The following is a 16,908-nucleotide window of genomic DNA, read 5'->3' as shown; positions in this document are numbered from 1 at the left end:
CCAGACTACCAGATTACACAATTCAGGCAGTGTGGCTATCACAGTAGGGATTGGAAATGAGGTGCTTCCATTTTGGAGTCAACTAAGGAGCATGACCCCTTGTTTGAGATGCTGAGAATGCATAAATACGTCTGGCGCTAGAGTTAATGTTCTAGGCATTGCATCCACACTGATTCAAACCACAGCAAAAGGATCATGGTCCCTTAAACTCCATTAACTTAATGGGAACTTGGAAGCTGAGACTGATGGACATCTGGATTTGTGTATCAACTGAATAGATAGCCTGTGACATGTTTGATAAAAGTAACTTTCATTTTTTGTTATATAATTAGAGATAAAATTTGCTTTTGAGACTTGAGAGATGGTTCTCTAAGAAAATGTTTCCCATGTCAGCGTAAAGAGCTTTGTTTGATGCCCCAAACCCAAATTAAAGAGGCAGGCATGATGGCACAAGTCTGTCCTCCCAGTACTGGAGAGACAGAGACAGGGAGATCCTTGGGGCTCACAGGCAAGCCAACACAGACATGTTTGGCAAGTCACAGGCCAATGAGAGATTCTTTCTCATTAAACAAGATTAAAAGCTTCTGAAGAACTATATCTGAGGCTGTCTTCTGGCTTGTAAATATATGTAAATATGTACAATCAAATATATACACATACAGGCATGCATGCACACATGCACATACAAATTAACATTTTATGAATGAAAGAAAACAGATTTAAGAATAAAATTTGGGGGAGGAAAATATAAGTGGGACTACAGCTGAGGGCAGCATGAGTTTCCACAATAAGGTCCCATAGTTTTGTCCAGCATTAAGAGCTATGAAGATGTGACAAAAAATGCTAACATGTTAAGGATTTACATGAGCCAATAGCACAGTGTTTTATCTGCATCAAATCACTTAATTATCTCAAGATCCTGTGAGTAAAACTGCATTTTTATTCAGACTGAAAACTTATAAGTTTGGAACAGAGTTATTAAGGAACTTGCTTACTGACAATGTGGCCTTTAAACATAGATATGAAGGTTCCAACATTTTCAATCATGCTATTGCAACTCAAGAATGTCCACAGCTATGAATGAGCAAATGAGTTACTTTGGTCAACTGCTCGGTTTACTTCAACTAAGACTGCTGAACATTTTTTTTTTAACGTACAAACAATATTTCATTAGAGAAAAGCACCTGGAAAAAAAAAACCTACAGTCTCCTTAGATTCAAACATAATGTGTTTCTTTACATATCAGGCTGTTTGCCAAGGTGAACTGGGGGGTTCTTACATTACTTTGAGATGATTTGGTCCTCCTTCCTTGAACATCAATCGATTAACCTTCCTTTGATCTGAAACCATCAAGCAAGGAGTTTTCACAATTGCAATAGATAAGGCAAGAATAACATTTGTGACACCAAGCCTTGGAACTAAGAAAGCTTAAAGGGCATGGTTTGTCTTAGAACAAGAGCAAGGTTTTCATATGAACAAGCTTTGGACTACCCTACAAAGGATGAGATGCCATGTATACAGACTGAGACACATGGAAGAGAAATTCTGAGATAATCCCCAACCAAACATCGAATGATTAAAAAGATCAAGAACAGTGGATGCCGTGAACCATCAGAAGAACAAAGAGCCATGGACAGAGGCATCATACACATGATGGCTTCAAGACACTGGCTTGTTAAAGAGCAATTGCTAAATACAAAGATCCCTTAGGAACCAGCTCATTTTTCCTAACAGATCCTCTCAGACCTCTGGCACTTTCTGTGTACGGTAGATTTACATGGTTATCTTGTCTTGTACTTCATCATCTCATCACTTTTTGCATTTCTTATCCTTCATACTTTAATATTTTTAGTAAGACTTTTGTACTTAGTTTGTTTCTCCATCTCTGTCCCTGTCTGTCTCTGTCGTTTTCTAACTTTCTGTCTCTCCCTTCTTCCCTCTCTTCATCTATTTGTTTCCCTATTTTCTCATACCCATAAATGTATGTGGCATTAGTCATTGTAGTATTGGGATTAAAACCCTATAATGTTGATTTCATAGTCCTATAATGAGGAAACAGTTTTCGTTGAGTGTTTTATGTGGGAGGATGAAGAGGGAGTTTAACATAGTTGTTTCCTATTCGCTGTCTAAAACCCTTTGCAAACCACTTCCCATAAAGCAAACAGGTCATCCTTTCACGCAGAAGATTTCTTTCATTTTTCATTATAAAGTGGCACAAAGCATGGATCTGTTCTTCCTCCATTACCCTGAAACATTCCCTGCTATAAATTGCAACCAAAACTGTAAGTTGTCAAATATGGGACAATTTTCTTTTTTTCTTTTTTTTTTTTAGTTATTTCTTTTTTTCCTCATTTTTTATTAAAGATTTCCATCTCCTCCCCTCCTCCTCCCCCTTCCCTCCCCTCCCTTCCACCCATACCCCCACTCCACCCCTCTCCAAGACAAAGAGCCATCAGGGTTCCATACTCATGAATATCTTGCATATCACCATAGAACCTTCACCTGGCATTGGATGAAGAAAATGACAGAGCCCCACATAGGAGCACCGGACTGAGATCCCAAGGTCCTGATGAGGAGCAAAAGGAGGGAGATCATGAGCAAGGAAGTCAGGACCGTGAGGAGTGCGTGTACCCATTGAGACGGTGGGACAGATCTAACGGGAGACCACCAAGTCCAGTTGGAATGGGACTGATGGAACAGGGGACCAAACCAGACTCTCTGAATGTGGCTGATGGTGGAGGAGGACTGAGAAACCAAGGACAACGGCAATGAACATGAACTCTACAGCATGGACGGGCTCACTGTGAGCCTTGTCAGTTTGGTTGCTCACCTTCCTGGACTTAGGGGGAGCTGGGAGGACCTTGGACTTAACATAGTGAAGGGACAATTTTCTTGATAACTGATTATGTCAATTTCCAAATGCTGCTCCTAATCTTTATTTTAATAAATGCCCCCGAGACAAATTTGAAGGTACAAAAATAAGGCAAAATAATCTTAAGGTATAATAGGTTGGGTTAAATTTTCTTTATTAATTTTGATTAATTCTTTTCTCATACAATACATCCTGACCATAGTCTCTCTTCCTTCCCCTCCTCCCAGACCATATTCCAACTCCCCTGTTCCCCTGATCCACTGATGTTTCCCTTCAGCAAGAGGATACCTCCAGGGGATATAACTGAACAAGGCAACATAAGATGCAATAAGACTAGGCACAAACTCTCATGTCAAGGCTGCAAGAGTCAGTAGGAGGAGGGAAATGGTCCCATGAGTAGACAGAAGAGTCAGAAACAACCCTACTCTCACTGTTACAACTCTCAAAAAACTCTAAGATAAACAACCATAGCATGTATGCAAAGGACCTGATGCAGACCCGTGCAGGCTCCTTAGTTGATTCAGTCTCTGTGAGCCATTAAAAGCCCTACTTAGTTGATTCTGTGGGCTGTGTGCTCCTGGTGTCCTTGACCACCCTGGCTCCTACAATCATTCTGCCTGCTGCAGAAGCTGAATTATTTCAAATAAAGTTACAAATAAAGACATGGAATCTGCTTATAACAGATGGATCAAAAATCACACTCAGTTTGAGGGAGAATGGATAAAATGATCTATTTCTTTTTATCATTTTATGAGGAACTTTATGTGTTGGAACAGGAAATGGTAAACCTTACCCATAGTTACAAAGACACAACCAGAAAGAAGTGTCCTATATTTATTCTAATATCTCATTAGATTCCTTATTACTATGCCCCAGATCTTAATTTTGTTTTACATATGCAGTATCTATGTAATTAGGAAGAACAAATCTCTGTATGTGCTTTGATGTGCAGGATGTTAGGCTATATTAATATTTGACACCTGCGCAAGGAGTTCTTGGAAACTCTTAAATGTAGGTTTATGTTATGTTTGCCTACATATTCCATCTTAATTGAGGAAGTAATTTTTAGTCTTTAATTAATTGGTACTATAATTATTCTGCCTGGAGGTGCAAACAGCCCCACTAAGAACTCTATTTAACGAAGACATTTTGCTCTGTAAGAAGTTCTCAAGATGACCAGTCCTTTTTCCACTTAAAAACTGGAGCTATCTACTAACCCAAGAGGTGCAGGAAATATTCCTGACAGTGTGGCTGGAAATTTTAGAAAATACAGCGGTTGTAGAAATTTTTTGTATGAATCTGTTACCAAGTAAATCTCCTTTCCATTTCTTGTTCTAGTTTGACTTTCCATATGAATAAGTTGTTTAAAATATAATCATTTTTCTATGTTTGATTAATTTTGTGGCTAAAAGTAACAATAAATAAATTCAAATCTGCACAAATTGCTGTTAATCCTATACCACTATTGGGAGACGGCAAGGGAAATTAAAATTTTGAGGTTGCAGCCGGGCGGTGGTGGCGCACGCCTTTAATCCCAGCACTCGGGAGGCAGAGGCAGGCGGATCTCTGTGAGTTCGAGGCCAGCCTGGTCTACAAGAGCTAGTTCCAGGACAGGCTCTAGAAACTACAGGGAAACCCTGTCTCGAAAAACCAAAAAAAAAAAAAAAAAAAAAAAAAATTGAGGTTGCTATAGAATTTAAATATCATTGAAATAGTCTTATTGTCAAACAAGCATGTTTATTTTAAATAATAATTCAACATTAAATATAAGAAGTGGGTGTAGGGTGGGTCAGATGGCTCAACCAGTTAAGTTGGGTGGCTTGAATCCAGTACTCATGTGGCAGAAGGGGAGAACTGTCTCTTCCAAATTGTTTTCTGACTTCCAGATACATGCACATGTGAACAGGTGCACACCACACACACACACACACACACACACACACACACAAATACATTATTAAAAACTGGGAGTAGAAGGCTCCCAAAAGTAGTGACGAAAGAGCTCTCATTTTCGTTACCGTCCTGGGAAAAGATAAATGGGAGGACAGGCAAAGGTTGTGTCATCAAACCAGAAGAGATCTGATGTCAAGAGTAGTACCCAGCCTGTGCCATCACCTCGGGTTCGTAGTGAGTACCTGTGTTAATGGTTCTTCCAAGGTTTTCCCCTTCCCTGTTTCAGTCCCAGAATCTGAGTCTTCTTTTTTTTCATATTCAAGTTTTATTTTATTATTTTTTATTTATTAAAAATTTCCACCTCCTCCCATTTTCCTCCCACTCCCCTCCACTCCTCTCCCACTTCCCTCTCCAGTCCTAAGAGAAGGCAGGGTTCCCTGCCCTGTGGGAAGTACAAGGCCCTCCACCCTCCATCCAGGTCTAGGAAGATGTGCATCCAAACAGACTAAGATTCCAAAAAGCCTGTACATGCAGTAGAATCAAGTCCCAGTGCCATTATCATTGGAGCACTGGACTGAGCTCCCAAGGTCCAGATGAAGAGCAGAAGGAGGGAAAAGATGAGCAAGGAAGTCAGGACGGCTAGGGGTGCGTCCATCCACTGAGACAGTGTGACTTATCTAGTGGAAGCTCAACAAGGCCAGCTGAACTGGGACTGAACAACCATGTGATCAAACCGGACTCTCTGAATGTGGCTGACAATGGGGGCTGACTGAGAGTCTTCTTTAGAATGCTGATAGTCATTTTGCTTCCAAACCTCACTAGCACCTCCTGCCTCTGCCATTTTGTCTTCTTGTTCCCTCCAAACCCAGATTAAAGGATCCTTATCTTCACTCAGACAGGAGCCCTTGAAAGGTAGCCTCAAGGCCACGACATTTAGACTTCTAGTTTTTAAATCACTTTTTAGTGTGTTTCCTTTTCTGATCTGACTGTATTTAGTATGTATACCACCAACCTAGCAGCATCAGAGTTCACAAGGGACTATGTCTATTCTCTTGGCCATTTCATTACCATATATAACCCATGATCTGGTATGGCATAGTTCCCCAAGACTGCTAGCTGAGTGACTTTAATTATGAATTCTATCTCTTTTCTAAATGTTTAACTTATTCAACCATACAACAAAACATTTAATGAGGATTTACTTATTCTCTGTCCTAAGTCTGCAATGGTTAAAAGGCATGCATAAAACTTATCCTAATTGAGTTTCTAATTTACAATTGCATAGGCAATTATATAGTTTCATAATTAAAAGATAACTCTCCCTTTATAGAATTTACTTTGCTTATGATGGTGATTAATTTTCATAATTGTTCTAAAGAGTGGCAGACTCATAGCTACAGCAACCAACTTCATAAAATTTTCTTTTAGGGGCTGGTTAAATTAGCAGGTACAGCTTAGAAACTAAAAAAGAAGGGATTAGTAATCCCTACAGTATAATATTTCTGCCATCTTGCTCCAGCTTAATTTGTATATTGTTTGTCATTTCTAATATAATCATTATTAGGATTCTGGTACATTGAAAGAATCATAGATATGATTATCTAGTATATGAGATGTATAATGTAATTACATTAATAGATAAGGTATGAATTTTACCTAAACAACAAAAATAATCCACAGCACACATACAATCTTGAATAGTAATACTTAAAATACCATACTATTGTTACAAATTAAATTCCATTATTTATCATATAACATGTCACCCAACTCAACTGTATTCAATCACAAAATGATAAATTATTTAAATGCCAGACCATAATGGTTGCAGGGAAAGCTTTATCTCTGAGTATATGATGACGAGTGTTCAATTAAGACCTCAAACCCTTTTCTACTCAGGCACTGTTGTTTTAAGTAGCTACAATGAATTCATCTTTATACATAAAACATATGTGCAGTTTTAATAGTGGTATATGACACAAAATTTGAACATTTAAGGAATGTTACAGCACATTAAGTTTAACCCTCATTTGTGTCTTCTATGATAGATGCAAGAATTCCAACTGAGGGGATTTTATGAAGCAGCTAAATGATTTGTATTCAGAACAGCATTAAAAGTCCCCATGACAAAGTGTACTTGAACAAAAATACCCTGCTTGTGACACGTCCTTTGCAAGTAATGTGTTTTCATTTTTCACATGTTGCATCTCATTTATTTTATTCAGGCACACATACTTAAATCGGCAAGATACCGCACGGTTCCCGATACCTTTGAAATAATAAATCACTTCTTGCAGATGTTTTTGCTGCCGCAAGGCTGCCGTTCATTAATCAAACATTATCAGTTTCTACGGGTGCCCAGTGTTAAACAGAAAAGACACTTCATTTTGTGGGCTGACTTTCACTCACTGTTTGGCCCTGACCCCGCAATACTGACTGCTAGCATTTTAGAAATATGAAACCTCCAGCAGTCTAATGGGCTTTGCAGAAAAACAATTATAAATGGTACTATATTTTTTTAATTCCTTATTGCTTTGTCCTGAGTGAAATCAAACTAGATCTCTAAAATGCCAAATAAATGTGGTCATAATATCCATTTAAAATTAGGTTCATAATAATTAATGCATAATGTAAACTAATTCTGTGACTATATCTACACCTTGGACTTCTAGAACACACGTGAAGGTGTGTGTGTATGTGTGTGTGTGTGTGTGTGTGTGTGTGCATGTGTGTGTGTGTTTTAAATTTAGTTTATGGTATTAAAAATCATTTCAAAGGATAATGAAGTGCAATTTACTTACCCGCTGTAAGTTTTAAGCACACACAATGAAAATGGAGCAATGTTAGAGTCAACTGTAAAATCTTTCTCAACTTTTTTCTTCTGTAAAGGAATATATTATAGAATATGGGTATTTCTGTACTGAAAGGAATTCCAAATGTTTACGTAAACAGTAAGTCACCTGACTTACCCAGCAAACATCTTTTAACCTAAGGTAACGGACATAAATAGGGTTTCTTTACTGCCTTTGGAATAGTCCAGTACCATACAGATACTACAAGAGAAACTTTCCGCAGACACATTCCTGTTCGCATTGCAAAATAAAACAGCTGAAAGTGGTCTCAACTTGTTCATCCTTTATTGCCAAGAACTCTCATCTCAAAGGGAATATTCAACGAAAATCAGCCCTGACGATGATGGCAAAGGATATTGACAAACAACTGAGCACAAATGGATGCTTCATAAATAATTGTCTCATCACTACGAAGAAATACCTTTAGTGAATATTTATTAAACAACCCCTCCATTAACTTACAGCAAAAATGCTACTCTTATGATATAATATAGCTCTCTTCCTTAAATTGTATAACAAAAATCACACGAATTCTTCCAAGGGAATTAGGCATATCAAAATATGAAATATTCAAAGTCAGTAAGAAAGCTACATGAAAGCCGGGCGGTGGTGGCGCACGCCATTAATCCCAGCACTCGGGAGGCAGAGGCAGGCGGATCTCTGTGAGTTCTAGACCAGCCTGGTCTATTGTAATAGCCAGATCCTGGAAACAACCTAGATGCCCTTCAGTGGAAGAATGGATGAAGAAACTGTGGAATATATACATGCTAGAATACTACTCAGCGGTAAAAAACAATGACATCTTGAATTTTGCAGGCAAATGGATAGAAATAGAAAACACTATTCTGAGTGAGGTAACCCAGACCCAAAAAGATGAACATGGGATGTACTCACTCATAATCGGTTTCTAGCCATAATTAAAGGACATCGAGCCTATAAATTTGGGATCCTTGAGAAGATAATAAGAAGGTGAACTCCCAAAAAAAGATATAGTAATCCTCCTGGATATTGGAAGTAGACACGATCGCCAGGCAAAATTGGGAACTTGAGGGATGGGCAAGACTGGGCCAAGGGAAGATGGGGAGAGAAAAGTGTGAAGGGGAGAACGGGGGGAGCTCGGAGGAATGGGGTGCTTGGGATATAGGAAGGGTGGATATGGGAGCAGGGAAGCATATATCTTAATTTAAGGAGCTACCTGAGGGTTGTCAAGAGACTTGACCCTAGAGGGGTTCCCAGGTTTCCAGGGAGACGCCCCCAGTTAGTTCCTTGGGCAGCTGAGGAGAGGGAGCCTGAAAAGGCCAGTTCCTATAGTCATACTGATGAATTTCTTGCATATCACCATAGAACCTCCACCTGACGATAGATGAAGAAAATGACAGAGCCCCACATTGGAGCACCGGACTGAGCTCCCAAGGTCCTGATGAGGAGCAGAAGGAGAGAGAACATGAGAAAGAAAGTCAGGACCGTGAGGGAACCTCCATCTGGCGACAGATGGGGAAGGTGACTGAGCCCCACATTGGAGCACTGGACTGAGCTCCCAAGGTCCTGATGAGGAGCAGAAGGAGCGAGAACATGAGGGAGAAAGTCAGGAACGAGAGGGGTGCGTTCACTCATGGAGACGGTGGGACAGAACTAAAGGGAGATCACCAACTCCAGTTGGAATGGGACTGATGGATCATGCGACCAAACCCGTCTCTCTGAATGTGGCCAACAGCGGGGGCTGACTGAGAAGCAAAGGACAATGGCTCTGGGCTCTGATTCTTCTGCATGGACGGGCTCTGTGGGAGCCTTCTCAGCTTGGTCGATCACCTTCCTGGACCTGGGGGGAGTTGGGAGGACCTTGGTCTTAGCATAGAGTGGGGAACCCTGATGGCTCCTTGGCCTTGAGAGGGCGGGAGGGGAGGTATGGGTGGAGGGGAGGGGAGGGAAGGGGGAGAAGGAGGGGAGGGAAGGGGGAGGAGGAGGGGAGGGAGGGGGGAGGAGGAGGGAAGGAGATGGAAATTTTTAAATATAAAAAAAATAAACCATGAGAAAAAAAAAAAAGAGCTAGCTCCACGACAGGCTCTAAAGCTGCAGAGAAACCCTGTCTCGAAAAAAAAAAAAAAAGAAAGAAAGAAAGAAAGAAAGAAAGAAAGAAAGAAAGAAAGCTACATGAGTATTGAAATAGAGTTCTTAACTAAACCTACCAAACACTGATTGAGGATAGACAAGGAGTGTTTCTCCAATTGTTTGATGATACTGAAGAACAGGTAATTAAAGGAGAACCATGACGACATCAATCAATAAACTCATAGGCCTTTCATGGCCTCTGGGATGATTCCAAACTCCACCAACCTCTTAGCCTCACACATATTACCATGATAATGTCCCTCCTGTCCTCAGGCCCTATCTAGTGTCACTTATATTTTATAGCCTGAAAATGTAACTGAGGTAAATGTCACGGAAGCTGTCTTAATTTTCAGAATTGTTTGGTTCTTTCAAATATCTGTGATGATGGTCACTATCTCCACTGCCTCTAATAAACTAATTTCACATTTTCTGTCTAGCAAACTCTCATTCACCAGATTCAAAACTCAGCCCACATGATTGTCATCTAGATAACATCACTATTCTCCATTTTTGTTTTAGAGAAGAAATTTAAATTGCTTGTTTTGCATGCATGTGTGTGTGAGAGACAGAGAGTAAGAGAGAAAGAAAGGGTGTATGTGTAAGAGAGAGAGGGAGAGAGAGTGTGAGAGAAAATGTGTGTGAAAGAGAGGAAGGGACACAGAAGGAGGAAGAGAGAAAGAAGGAGGAAGAGAGAGAGAGAGTGTGAGAGAGAGAGAGAGAGTGTGTGTGTGTGAGAGAGAGAGATAGAGAGAGAAAGAGAGAGAGAGAGAGAGAGAGAGAGAGAGAGAGAGAGAGAGAGAGAGTAGATTAGATTGAGCGCAGGTTTTCAGGCTTGTGATAAGCAATTACACCATCAGAGAAATCTTACCACATCAGATTAGTATATTTTGTTCCCTGAAAACAACACATTACTCTAGGAAGAGAATGCCTATGCACTATGAATTTCACTTTTTTCTTTCTATTACTGATGCTTTTTATCTTTTCTTTTATTTTCTTTTTATCTTCTCATGAGGGCCCAATGTCTCTCTTTTCATTCCTGTTCTATTTGTTGTACTTGTTCTCTCACATGGTTATGAAAAAGATACTGTTAATGATAGGTTTTAGATGGGTTTTAGAATACACTGTAAGTTTAAGCTTGCTAGGAAAAAAATCATGCATTTAATTTCAAGTATAATATATTGTCCTCTGTTAAATAAGTAAACATTTAAATATAGAAGTGTGGGCATGAGTTGAAAACATAATTATGGAGTCAAATAAGCATCAGATCTCAGTAAAATCTGAAGTTCATTGTCTAGCCATGATCAATACTGGGGAGCCACACATGGTTGTAATAATGAATCACATTACCATCTGTAGTTTATGACTCTTTTCCTTTCTCATGGTACCCAATATTCTACAAAAACAAAAACAATAGAATGAGTAGAAATACAATTCATAAGTTTGGAAGGAGTTCTCTAGAGAGTGTGGCTGTAGAGCATGTGGACAAAGCTGATGTGGAATTTAGACTATAAACCAAAGAAATTCCTTAACTGAAAAAAATCTTTATATCTAAATAGCTATTTGAAAAAAGAAATTGAAATATTCTAAAATAGTAAAATATTACATTGGTATATTAACTCTTGGTGATTATTTTAAAACTTAGTTTAATATGCTTCCATTTTAATACTGGAAATGAGAACCAAGCATGTCCCTACATTTTCATAGAAAATTTTCAATACTGTCATAGAAAAGAAAACAAGAGAATATTTACTGCCACAAGGCCCAAGTGGGGAAATTAGAATAAATACAGAGAAATGATACCAAAATTTCACAAACTGGAAAGCAGTTGAGCACATTAAGACCTTGGAAAAGAGAACCCAGGACTAACTAAGTAGGTTGAATGTGTGCTAAAAAACTCACTTACTTCATTTCAAGGCTGATAAACACAATAAAAAATATTTTTGGGGGGTATTCCCAGAATTCTGTTCTTGCTAATGCTCTATTAAGCACTTAAATTAGTCATTATGTTTACTTTTAGCTCTGTAAATTAATCTTCTCTACATTTCTAAGTATACATTTCCTAACGATTTTGAATATTCAGGGAAATGAATGTGACAAAATGTTTTGAAACTCATTATAGAAATAATCTCATGTAATTTTCAAATGCTGATCAGCTTATCATTCAAAAATGCCAATTCTGGGGAAACATTGTTTTATTTGTTTGAAAGTGGTGATTTTGACTTGCGTTTATAATAATAATTTATTTAATTCCATGTACTTAGACATTACTACACTTTTAAAATCCCAAAGTCACTGGAATTTAAAAGTATATAATTCAAAATGACTACATATTAAATGCTCATTTATTTTCCCAAGTTCTTATTAAAGTTCTTGGCATGAAATTACAAGGAAAAAATTCTCAAGCATTTAGAGCTAAATATTAATGAATTAATTTGCTTGCCCAGTTCAGCAGCCTAATTATTTTTTACCTGGACCACATTCCACCCTCCCACAGCATCCGCATCTCCACGAGTCCAATCTTGTCACTCATAAGCCCAAAGAGCTTAAAACCTTTTGATGATTTTCCTTATTTAATGGTGTACACGTTCCACCTGTACGGCATGCTAGACAATCCCTATGACCTATGTGCCACTGGACTCTGTAGGTAACAATGGCAATGATAGTGAGAGCTGATCCACAGTCACAGCATACCACCAAGCCTTTACAACCCAGTTCATTCAACTTCTTCCTTCAGTCTGGCATCCCTTTCTGCTTCACTTTCTCTACTATGTCTAGATCACCTTTCAATTCATGAAAGGCACCAGCATCTTTGAAGAATCCCTGGGATATTTCAATGGTCCATTTCACTATTAAAGTCTCATTAATATTAAACATCCACATCATGGGGAAATTATTCGCCCATGACTACATATATGGTCACAGAGTTAGGATTGGGTCACTTTGAACCTAGTGCAGCCTTTACCTTCTGGAAGCTGAGGAAAATGTTTTCCCCATAACTGACATTTTAACAGCCAATAGCTAAAGTTTCCTCAAATTTGAAGGAAGGTTTGTAATGATAATTTTTTATGTTACAAAGTACATTTTGTGAAAATGAACTGATATGAAGCCTTTCCCACATATTTAGCGATGGAAACTTTTTTGATTTTCAACGTTGATCTTGGGTAATGGCTCTCAAAAATCCTAATGTTGCGGCCCTTTAATAAAGCTCCTCCTGTGGTAGGGACCCCACCCAAAACAATATTTTCATTGCTACTTCATAACTTTAATTTACCTAATGTTATGAATCATAATATAAATATCTGATCAGGATATCTGATATCTGTGATCCCAAAGGGGTCAGGACTCATAGGCTGAGAACTGCTAATCTAGATAGTTACAGTTGAAAATTGCCAATCATGTCTGTCCACAATTGTGAATTATTCCCACACATGTAGCGTGAATGGTATTCTTCAGCATATGGCTAATTAAGTCTTTGGCAGAAATTAGAACTTGTTTTTTTTTCTATGATGAAATTTTGGGCCTAAAGGCTTAGCTTAAAATTAATTACCTCATTCCTCCAAGCAGCAAGTAAAATTTTCAACTCGCCTAATTTTTTTCAATTATGAAGTGGTATGCAGACTCCCTAGACTATGTAAAATTATACACAGAAAAAGAACTAAAGGAATTTTGAATAAACACTAAATTATGTTGTTCTTTATTGAACGGTTTGTGTGTGTGTGTGTATGTGTGTTTGTGTGCATATATATATCTTAACATGTTTGATTGTGCATGTAAGTGTATATAAGTGTATGGAGGCAAAATTGTGTGTCTGCATGTGAAGAAAAGAGGTTAAAAATGTCAGATGTCCTTCCTCAGACAAGGTCCACTTTGGTTTATGAGACCGGATCTCTCACTGGGATTTGAAGCTCACAAATAAGATTAGGATGGTTGGCTGGAGAGCCTCAGGGATCCTCCTGTCTGCTTCTTCAGTTCAGGGATTATGGCCACTTTAATTTTTATATGAGTTTTGGCATTGAATTCTGGTCTTTATGCTGTGTGGCAAGCACTTTATTGCCTGAGCTCATCTAGAAGTTCCTATTAAACTTTATACATATTTCCCCGCTCTGCTTTGCCTTCCTCCCCATTCAACCTCATCTCCTCCATTTCTAGCTCATTATGCATAAGTACTGAATGTACACATGGTCAACCGATTTTCAAATAAGCTTAGTCTACGAAGCTTTGATAACACAATATGAGTAAGGATTAATTTGTCTTTAATTTTTACATGTATAAAAGACCCTGCAGCTCCTCTGATAGTAATATACTCTAATGGACTTGTGCCTGATGCTATCATTAGACATAAGCAAAATGTAAGTTGTTCCTTTAACACTGATAATTTGTTAAAATGCTACTGTTCTTGTATTTTAGCAAATAATAGCTTGATATAATAATTTACCAAATGGGGCTATTTAATGGCTGGATAAAATTAAATCTTTTTCAAGCCAACTAATTAAAACCAGAGAAAAGCTTTGCTAAAAGAAACTGGCTCAAGCCAGCCTTATGAGTTGGCCTTATTTATATTCCTGGAGCATCCATTCAGTAAATAATCACAATTTTTATTGTAAGAAGCACTAATACTTCTATTTCATTCTAAAGACTTTTGTTTTTTCTTTGTTTGGCTGGTTTATGCATTGTTAGGGTGATGGGCAAGCCCTTGTACCATTGTCCTACACATCTGGTCCTGTCCTTTAATTATAAATAAAAAAATCAAACTGAAAATAAGAATATCTATATTTACTGCCTCTGTTTTAACAAACATCTTTATTTTATTCTTTGCTTCTTTCCACTCCATAAATGCAAACGGGAGCTAAGGTCTACCACACATGTAAACTTGGACTAAGATAAATGTAATATTCCAGTCTGTATTTCTGTATGCTTTGTGTATAAATTTGATTTTTTTCCTATGAACCTCCTGTAGAGTCTCAGTCTCTCCCTCCCTCTTTACTGTTTTCTCCCTCCCCCTCCACATCTCAGTCCCCCACCTCTGTCTCTGCCCCATCTGTCAAAAAAAAGCATAATATAGTCACTTGAGTAGCAGGTTGCAATTTTACATCATTTTCTATCTTCAGCAAATTAATTCTATCAATGAGGAGAAGATTTCTTTACAAGTTGCAGAAGTCAATGCCTGACTCCACCTCTTAAATTTCCTTTTATTCTTCCCACATTAACCAGCATCTCATACTATGGTTTCCTGCTTACTTCTTTACCTAACCACAGAATATGTTCAAATTTCCCTAGTAAAACATACACTGAGAGAAATAATGACCACCTTTCAGCTTTTCTTCACCCTTCAATTGCATATCCCCTTTTCTTTCTACCATAACTGCTATATCAAATACTAAGGGGTGTGGAAAGAGACACAGCTCTTGGTTTCTGAGGAAACACAGTGGACTGAAATAAAAATATATGCACAGTCTAGGGTACTTTCTTCTGTATTTTAAAGGTCATAGATAGTGAAGTTCATGGGGTTTGTAGTGAAGTTTGAACAAGAGCTAATGAGGATATGGAATTGTTACTGAATGAATGTAGGCAAAAAGCTCAGGCACTGAAGAGAAATGCCAATTTGACATTTTATGGTATAATAGATACAAAAATAGGTAAAACTTTTTGCAACAAAAACTTCCTAAAGCAGTAAGTGTACTGCCTGAGGTAGCCTCCTTTTTCTCAAGTTGACCATGTTACTGACAGAGCTTTTGATGTTCTTTCAAAAAATTCACACAGAGGATATTCCATAAATTAGATCTAGAAATATATATATATATATATATGTGTGTGTGTGTGTGTGTGTGTGTGTGTGTGTGTGTGTAGTATTACAAAATATTTCCTGTGCAGTGGCACATATCTGTACTTTTAGTATTTGGGAGCCTGACACCAAAGGACTGTCATGGTATGAAGCATTTTTGGCTGTTTGGATGGTTCCAAGCCACTCCAGGCTACAGCATAAAACTCTCCCTCAGAAACAAATGAATGGATAAACAGACAATCAACAGTATTTGGTAATCATAAATCTTTTTCTAACCTAGAGAAATTATAAATATCTAAAACAAACTCATGCAAGATTTTATTTTATTTTTTTTGTACTCATGAATACAGGAGGAGAGGTCTTCCCCAGGAAAAAACATGTCTATTGATTATCCATTTTCATATGGTTAGCCCTGAAATCATACATACAAGTAAAAATATACAGACTGAACATGTGTATATGTTGAGGAATACACATATACATATATGTACATACATATGTGCATGCAAGAACAATAAATACTTAAGAAAAGAGGCCATGAATTTGAAGAAGAATGGATTAAAAGAAAGTACTTAGAGACAGGAAAGGGACAGAAGAAATATTATGATTAAATTATAATTTCAAAAATTATAATTTTTGAAAGAAAGGAGCAGGAGACATAAAGGCGCAAGGAGATATTAAGATTCACAGTGGAGGCCAGCAAACCCTCATTTAAATGTTCATTGTGATCTCCCTTGTCTGCATTGGGCTGAATGGCTAGAAATAAGCTAAAAAAGCTAAGAATTCCCGTAGGATTCCCAAATCCCCTTAGCATCTTATTGTCCATGCGAAACTTCCTTCCTCTGAAAACAAATTTGATAAGGAAAGTGTCTATGATTTTCAGTTCTAACAGAAGACGTTTAGCATTTCAGGGAAGCAGTTCTTTGAAAAAAACTAAGCTTGTTTCTCTCTGTCTCTCTGTTTCTCTCTGTGTGTCTCTGTCTTTGTGTCTCTGTCTCTGTCTCTGTCTCTCTCTCTCTCTCTCTCTCTCTCTCTCTCTCTCTCTCTCTCCGTGTATGGTTGTAATTTACTTATGCTATGTGTACTGATAAATTCCTAAATGTTACAATGTTGGGAAAGAGAAGAGTCCAGTGTAACAACACTTAAAACTTTTCAAAATGTTATGTTTGTATAATAAGGCAAATAGAAGCAGGGATTAGAACCCCGGTGCAACTCTCCCTCTTTTTATTCTATTAACCAATGAACCAGAGCAGTATAAAATATGTGGTCAGTTATTCTGCACTATGGAGGCTTATTTAAACTCTGAGACCAATTTTATGTTTCAAAATGCAGAATGCCTATCTTCTGATAGACCATACAAAATGTGCCTGAAAAAAAAAAAAAACTTAATTTTTAGAGGT

At 37.9% G+C, this 16,908-nt stretch overlaps 1 protein-coding gene across 1 annotated transcript in view; it reads right to left on the bottom strand.

The window, feature by feature from the left end:
* Dpyd (dihydropyrimidine dehydrogenase) overlaps positions 1–16,908 on the bottom strand; it is a 780,348-nt gene that overhangs the window by 526,415 nt on the left and 237,025 nt on the right. The gene's annotated exons all lie outside the window — the stretch shown is intronic.

The sequence above is a fragment of the Arvicola amphibius genome, chromosome 14 (assembly GCF_903992535.2).
Source record: "Arvicola amphibius chromosome 14, mArvAmp1.2, whole genome shotgun sequence".
Taxonomy (NCBI): Eukaryota; Metazoa; Chordata; class Mammalia; order Rodentia; family Cricetidae; genus Arvicola; species Arvicola amphibius.
Note: the sequence above shows the minus strand (reverse complement) of the source record. Positions and strands in the feature narration are given on the sequence as shown.